We start from the raw sequence: 8,873 nt of genomic DNA, 5'->3' as shown, positions 1-8,873 counted from the left end.
AAATTTTAACCTCGAAATTTGATCCCTCTCTATAAAAGAAGTTTTCACCTAGATATCAATGGTTAAAATAAGATATACTAATACATTTATGAAACTATACTAAATATTAAATAGTTTAGAAAATAGAAGATTCCACTATTTTTGCCTACTACTTATTCCATAATTAAGTGACCTTTAGGAATGGGATTTCGAGAGAAAAAAATATCATGTAGCAACCTTCAAATAAGTGTATTCATAAAACATTGGCTTCACTTTCTACCTAAGCTTTATCTATTTGAGATTTTTCAAAACACATTTATAGAGCATTCATTTGTTTATTCTATCATTTTTATATTACTTTCCATATAAGAGATAATTGAGAAACAACTAAATAATGTGGTCATTGACATTATGAATATATACCATACAAAGGAAATCCAAATGAAGTTATATATTTATATATAACGAACTCTTATATATGATGAAGTCTGTGATTAATAGAAAACTATTGTTATATATATATATATATATATATATATATATATATATATATATAAAAGAGCATATATATTAATAAAATATTTGGCTTCTTATATAATAAAAAAAAAATATAAGTGTTTGGTTTGTTTAATTAGAAGTATTATAAAACATCAATAATCTCATTCCAATGGTCATACTAACGATAAGTGATAAAATTATTTAACTCACTCTGAACCATAAATACACAAATAAAACTGAATAAAAGTGTTTGGTTTGTTTAATTAAAATATTGTGAAACATCAATAATCTCACTCTCAATAGCCATACTAAGGATAAGTGATAAATATATTTAACTCACTCTCAACCATAAATAATATAATAAAAAAATAAAAATGAATATATGTTTGGTTTGTTTAATTAAAAGTATAATAAAGCATCAATAATCTCACTCTCAGTGTCTATACTAAGGAGAAGTGGTAAAAATATTTCACTCTCTCTAACCTTAAATAAAATATCTCAATGTAAATATGAAACAACACAATCTTATATACACTTTATAGTAATTAAATTATGTCCAAGTAAATTTTGATCCATTTTATATATTAAAAAATGCAACAAAATCAATGAAAAATTACAAGTGGTCATATATATAGAGAGATAGAGATATCTTAGATTTATCTAGGTGCAAACAATATTCAAATTTTGCATTCTACAAGAAATTTTAACCTCTAGATTTAATCCCTCTCTATAAAAGAAGTTTTTACCTGGATATTTGATCCCTCTCTATAAAAGAAGTTTTCACCTCGATATTTGATCCCTCTCTATAAAAGAAATTTTCACCTAGATATTTGATCCCTCTCGGGTCTTACTAAATCAATGGTTATTTTGTTTCAATAAAATATCACACAAATCACTTTCCACGTAAGAGATACTTGAGAAACAGCTAAATAATGTGGTCGTTGACATTATGACAGAAATATATACCCTAGAAAGGAAATCCAAATGAAGTTTTATATATAATGAAGTCTTTGATTAATAGAAAACTGTAGTTTTTTGAAAATAGAGTTCAAAATATAAATTCCCAAAAAGGTCAAGCAGCCAGAGCTCCTGCGTCTGGGGCAGCAACTACATTATCTCCATTTAGGAGCATCTGATCAAAATGCCATACAGCTGCAAGAAAAAAATACAACCAAATAAATTACACTCCAACATTTAGTAATGAGACATGCTTACATAAATTCTTTACTTTCATTGTCAATTTGAAAATGATCTCTCCTTAAATATTATCAAAGTAAACATAGCATCATCATACCGTGTCCTTTGCCTATCCTTCTCAACTGAGACACATACTCTGATAGTTCCTTGATGGTTTCAACCTGCAAATTTGCAGAGAAAAACATAGTCTGAGCCTCTTACTATCTTCATTGTTTATATTTCTGAGAAAATTAAATGAACATGTAACCTGCTGGGAGAGAAATTAGTCCTCGATGAAATCCGTCATTTGACCATCGTTAGCCTCTTGGGCTACCTGCTCCCATCAAATTCATTAACTTTCAAAATCATTAATCTAACGCAACAAGATATATTGAATAAACAGGTAAGTAATTCAGCCGATACTTACAACATGCAAGTTCAGAAGTTTTTGATTCGTAAGTTTCTCCAGAGACAAGGCCAGCTCCATGGCTGTAAGCGGTAGATTAAGAACCCACCCAAAACAAAAACAAAAATATTGAGATGTCGGCCTACATCCAACCAAAAAAAAAGCAAGAAACATGCGCGCTGCAAAAAACAAGTGAACAAAGAACTATAAAAGCCTATGGAATGGACTCACCATAAAGGGCATCACCCTTCTCAGCGTTGTCAAATTCCATGACAGTAGGCAACAAAATGGATTGTAGTTTAACTTTCCCACCTCTGATGTTCTGCTCAAATAAATCACCAACACATAACAAAGTATCAAATAACAGTTGTCGGCTTCACTAAAGTTTAAGACCTAAAACCACATACTGAAGTAAAATACAGAGTCTCAGAAACCTGATATTTCATGAGCTTTTCTGCATCATCCCGCTCGTCATCACTAGCATCCTTGAAGTACCTGTGAGATTGGAGAAAACCTATCATTCATCACACACTTCTTACAAGGATATGTATACACAAGAATATAAGAAGAAAAATGGTTATGTAACAAGGGTAATATAAGAAGATATGTATACACAAGAATAACGAGGGTACTCACTTAGCAAAGCCTCGCAGAGCGACGTTGTCCCTATCGAAGTATGCAAAGAGAGCAGGATAAATATACGAAACGTTGTACTCCACACTGCCAAAAACAAGCTTGACATGAGTTCAGATTCTGGAAATGTTAAATCTATCCATGAAAAATTAATAAATGAAGGACGTAAATGTCTACGTAAAGTTTTGGCAATAAATGAAGGACGTGAATGTTTACGTGAAGTTTTCTTCGTGATTTTCCAAAAAAAAAAATAAAATCGTCCATTTCTATCTTTTATAAAATGGTTTGTTCAAATTTTATAATATAAAATTATTTTACCATAAAAATTGTTAATATTTCTATCTTTTATAAAGTGGTTTGTTCAAATTTTATAATATAAAATTATTTTACCATAAAAATTATCAATATTATATAGAGAGTATATATAAAATCATTAGAAATTTGAATAATTTTACAAATACATAAACATTTTATAGTTCACATACTAAAAAATAATGAGATTCATTAATATTCTGAAACTTCAAAATAATTTTCCATTTTCTACAATTATAAACTAAAATTTGACGCAAAATAGCTCATAGATATTACTATTGGACGTTCACTGAGCGCCTTGACCAGCCCAACCAGGTGCACTTGTATATTACCCCAAATGAAAAATTACAGCAAGAGGCTACTTGTAGTGATCCCAGCAAGGCATCGTCTGATGGAATCCACACGAACTGGAATTTTCAATGATTATTCGCCCATAAAATGCTCAAGGATATAGCCCCTTGCCCCTTATGTCTTCCCTGGAGGAATGGACGCTCTGGTGTTGAGGGAATTGTGAAAAGGATTGAGAGGTATCTTGTGCAAAGTGAAGATTGAGAATGGAAAATTATTCATCAATTTTGAGAATATTTTGCAGAATTTTAAATTTTAGAAAATATTAACTAAAAATATAAAAATTATATTTAATAGTTAAATTATATTTTAAATAAAATTAAAAAATTAAATCAAAGAGATTTAGAACAGAAAGTGAAGGAGGACATTGTTAAAGAGCTCTGCAGGTAAAGGTCACTAGTTCTATCTGGTAGATACCAAATCCAGCATGGTTTCCGCTGGTGCGGTTCAGGCTGGGTGCGATCCCTGCGATCCCCGGGTGACTTTGACAGCTTAGATGCCCCTGAGTCATGGCCTCTCCTCTCAACCATAATATAAGCATGATTTTCAAGATTCACCCACTTATCAATTAAAAAAATTAAAAAATTAAACTCTATTCCATTAAAAAATAAATAAATAAATAAATAATATTTATATATATAAAAACAAACTTGATATAAAAAAACAAAAAAAATTCAGATGAAACAGAATTCTCATACGAAAGAACATATTACGTGAACTTTAGATTTCACTTTTCCAGCAAAAAGCTGAACTCAAATCAATCCAAAAAAGAATCCCATACACAGACACGTGAACTTATTTCCCTATACGCATATGAAACAGAACAGAAAAGAACACACAAATTGATCCGGTTATAACTAAACGTGTCCTGAAAAAACAAATTTATCTAATAAAATTGACCTAAGAAGATACAAGTTTACTTACTTGATTTGTTCATTCAGTGCTCCTTCACAACCATCTGAGAACTTCTGTCTCGCCAAAGACTGAGAGAATGACAAAGAAACTTGCGATAGCTCATCCTGGACTTCAACAAAAGGCTCAAATATAACTCCAGAGTCCACTCAGAGCACCTGGTTTCCCTTCACCGCTTACAGCCGCTCTAACGCTATGAACCCCACCTCCTCTCTTACTCTTCATGTACCTTGCAGCAACACCAACGCCGCATTTGTCTCCTGAAATTCCATTCTTGCACAAACCATTGTGCTGCTGCTGCTGCTGCTTCCATGGAGAAGAAGTATCAGTAGAGGGAGAAACAACAATAGGAGCTCTGAGAAGCATGGTCGCAGATTGAATCAACCTGCAAATGCGTACAACATGCAGTCTTGTATTCAAATACCCACAATATATAAATTCAAATAAAAATCACCAATATTCTACAATATATATATATATATATATATATATATATATGCAAAAGACAGCCAGTATCATAGATACAAAAACCAGATTAGCAGATAATTACAGAGGCCGTCACAGAACATAAAAGTCCTTTATGAAAGCCCCAGCAGATCCATGATGACTTGTAAAAGACCAATATGACAGCAATCCTCATGATGAACTCAATTTAAAATACAAGCCGAAGAGACTATAACAACGAACTAAATTTCTGAAAAACAAATTGAAAATGTGGATGCCCCTCTAATCCACCAAATAATCACCGAGTGAAACCGGAATACTTGTCCACGCAATCTCACCGATCACTCAACATAAAATATGAGAATACGGCAGGGTAAATCGTGGTGCCTCCTCTGCCTTGTATATATTGGCCTCCTCCTCTTCCGCTGTGTAGCAGTGGCGTCAACTATTCCAGAGAATCATTCCCCTGTACAAAGAATATCCTGCTTGGAAAAAGGGTAGGCGTCCATCTCTGGCGCAGCAGAGCGCCAAGTGGACGGTTTAGATTGATCGTCGTATGGAAGAGCGTGGCAGACGCGTGCTTTCTAGATTCCCTGTAAATATCATTTCCTCTGGTCACTTTTACCCTTTTTTAGTTTAATTTTAGTTGGTGGAATTTTACGAAATGAGTTGGCGGTGTTTTGTCCGTTCTGTGTATTGACAGGAAAGGAAAACGACAGGACTCAACGTCGTTTTCTTTATCGGGACGTGGATAGAAATTTGAAGGGCTTTTTTAAGACTTTCATTAATTTTTATATGATTTTTACAGTGATCGCGTTAGAGCCATACTTATTTTTATTTATTTATTTTGTTTTTTAAGTATTGTTTTAAAAATTTAACTATAGGATTATGTTTTGATATATAGAGATTTTCATTTATGTGATGGTAGAATTTTTATGAGAAGAAAAGAGTGTATTTTTGTTTCATGGAAAGCTAATTGAGATAGGATGGATGGATAGATGGATGCTCCGGTAGAAAGTTGTATAATTGTTTTGTATTCATGTTTCGGTTTCCCATGAGATTAAATCATTCAACCCATAAGGGAATTGATTAGGTCAATTTAAAAATAAGTTCTAAAACTCATAGTTGAAATTATTTATGGAGTTTTTCACACTCATCATAATTATATATATACCCTCCACACAAAATCCAATTTTAATTAATATAAAATCTTAAGAATTATATATATATATATATATATAATTTAAAAATATATTATTTTTTAAACAAAAGTTATATAGTGACAATGTCCAAAAAGCAAGGGTATGACATTGCAACCAAGTGAGTATTTTTTCAACTAATAGATAAAACTGTCTTCTTCATAGTATCTTTTGTGGTTAAATTTAACTAAAATTATGCATATATTTTTAAAAACTTGAGTTTAAGTTGTTTAATCTGTAGAAGTTCAGTGCCCTAGGGGTTTTTCAAGGTGTTGTATCCATTTATACATTCAAAAATGTATTTTAAGTAGCAAAAAATCACAATCTTGTTTGAAATTATATCATCAAGTTTCGGTGAAAAATGACATTTAGTATATAAGTGAAGTTAGACTAAAATTCATGATTTCACCAAAAAAATGTTTTACTAACTGACAAGAAAAAATTCCAAAATACATAATAGTTAAATAACGCTCTTTTTATAGTACTAGCCTAGATCCATCTTAACTTTGGATCTACCAAAGGCCCAGAAGATAAAATCTCTTTTCACTCTAAAAGAGGTTTGCAATTCAAGATATCCTCATAGTGGTTTGGTAGATTCGAAGTTAAGATGGATTTAGGCCGATAGAATATATATATTTCTTCTTACATAAGAATACCATTGGAAAAACCATGAGTTGTCAAAACATAAGCCCAAAAACCACTGATGGTAAATTGACTATTTTACCTCAATATTATTCAAAATTATTAATTTTCTATTTTGTTATTTCTTTTTTTTATGTAATTTAACCAAGTCCAAATATTTACATAGCATAATAGGACAATTAATAAATCTTGTTCTATAGAGTCATTAATGCGGTCAAGTTGGATATACCTAACTGTTAGATTTAAACAAGTATAAATTTAACAATGGGCATATACAACCCAACCGCATTAGTGACTCTTTAGACTAGTAAATAAGTGGTGCCCAAAGCCGAAGGGAATACGACAACCTCGGAAGGGCCCTCCAGTCTTGTTAGGGCCCATTGTACTGCACTGTGAAAATGTCCCTTCCTGCATGAGTTGAATGAACGGAACGAATGTCCCCTCCTTGCCTCGGAAAATTCTCTCACTATCATATAGGTCATGAACTGAAGTGTCGTCGATTTGTTTTAGAAGAAAAATATGCTTTCTATTATATAATAAAAGAGAGTATATATGCTTGGTTCTTGTTCCTCTAAAACATCCACAACGTATTACAAAAAAATGGGAACTTGTTCAAAAAAAACACGAGGAACAACGGATCCGTTTCAGTGGATTTACATTAGTAGTCCTTCAAACAAATGCTATCATTTAACAATTCTCCAAAAAAAAATGCTTTCAGTAAACAGTTTTTAAAAAAACACGATTTCTCCATGGATCAAATAGTAAGATGTGGCATTTAAGAGATGGGAATGCTTCCAGAATCAATTCTAGAATATTTATTGTAAGAAGCATAGTGGATGACCCCAGGTATACCAAAAACACCTCTCTTGGAGAGCATATCTATAATGGTGTTATGTTCCCGATATATATAATCATATGTGATTTTTTAAAAGGTAACTTCCATAGCTTTTATACGTGTCATCCAATGGGACATCATTAGTGGTTGTAGGTAGATGTGACCTTTGATCCAATTGATCCACACTTTAGAGTCCCCAAATACTTGTATATCCTAGATGTTGAGCCGGTGTGCCAAGAAAAGGAGGCCCCAAAGTGTAATAATTTCAGACCGGTTGTACGTGCCTTTACCTTCCTCCCACCAAAAATGTAGATATTGTCCTCGTTCTCTAACTATGAGGACTCTGCATCCACAAAGACTGTTGTTACATGCACCATTGAAAAACCTGACCGAAAACTTATTCCGTAAGTCCTTTTTGATAGACTGTGTCTGTGTTGATCTGATGTTTCTTAGGTTTGATCTCAATAAAATATGCAACAATCCCCATTACAATGTATTTGACATTCACCTTTTTATGCTAAAAAATATTTCTATTTTTGCATTTCCAAATACCCCATATGATTTAGAAGGGTAAGGAATAATACTCCTACTGAGTAGTGAACCATAATTTGAAACATTCCTCCATGGAAAAGTGTGTCCAGTTCCCTTCAATCTAAAAATAATGTAGAACAAATTTCCAAATTTCTGTGGCAAAAGGACAGTTGATAAGTAGATGTGACACCTCCTCCTAGCTCTACATACAAATAGAACATATTCCAGGGTCGTGGAAGCCTCTACGAGAGAGATTCCCCCATGTAAGAATTTTATCGTTGAGAGTCAGCCAACCAAAACAAATTAGTTCCAGTGGAATCTCCCACTTCCAAATCTTATGAAGCCAATGAGGAGTTGTTGGAATGATGATAAAGTAGGATATGTGCTTGTATATTTTGTTGACCGAAATATGTTTTTGTTTGGTTTTCCCAATCCATGTCAGTTGATCCTCTTCTTCTGTAAGGCGTATCCCCACAACTTCAACCTGTCTAATATAATTATCCCATTTTGTTTCCAATGAACCATTTAGATCAAAGTCTACAACCCGAAACCAAGATTGAATGTGTGGAGAAACGGTCCTTTTAGAGACAATATCAGATAATGAAAACATACCTCTGTCATGCAAATGTTGGAGAAGAGTACCGACAGGGAATGTGTGACCAAAATCCCTTTCATGAGATCTAGACTTGCACCGATCCTGTTACCATTTCCCACCTCCCAGCAGAGTCCCCCAAATAGACAGTGCCTATTCCTCATCATACTACACCATATGTAAGAGGATGAAGTTGTGTAGTTAGCTCCATTTCTAATCCAGTCTTCTAAGAGGACATAATATAATTTTTTGAATTTCAGGGGTTTCTTGTTTCAAGGGTTAGAGGGTATGGCCGAGGCGGATGGGGGAGGGGATCCTACCCTAGAACTTGCCTAAAGATGGAAAAATGATTTTTTAATTGGTAGG

At 33.0% G+C, this 8,873-nt stretch overlaps 1 pseudogene; it reads right to left on the bottom strand.

Moving 5' to 3' along the window:
* Positions 1 to 1,549: 1,549 nt before the first annotated feature.
* Positions 1,550 to 4,644, bottom strand: LOC149263089 (ferritin-3, chloroplastic-like; annotated as a pseudogene).
* Between the last annotated feature and the right edge of the window lie 4,229 nt (positions 4,645 to 8,873).

The sequence above is a fragment of the Pinus tabuliformis genome, chromosome 6 (assembly GCF_031772625.1).
Source record: "Pinus tabuliformis cultivar Carrire ecotype Pingquan chromosome 6, CPIR1, whole genome shotgun sequence".
NCBI lineage: Eukaryota > Viridiplantae > Streptophyta > Pinopsida > Pinales > Pinaceae > Pinus > Pinus tabuliformis.
Note: the sequence above shows the minus strand (reverse complement) of the source record. Positions and strands in the feature narration are given on the sequence as shown.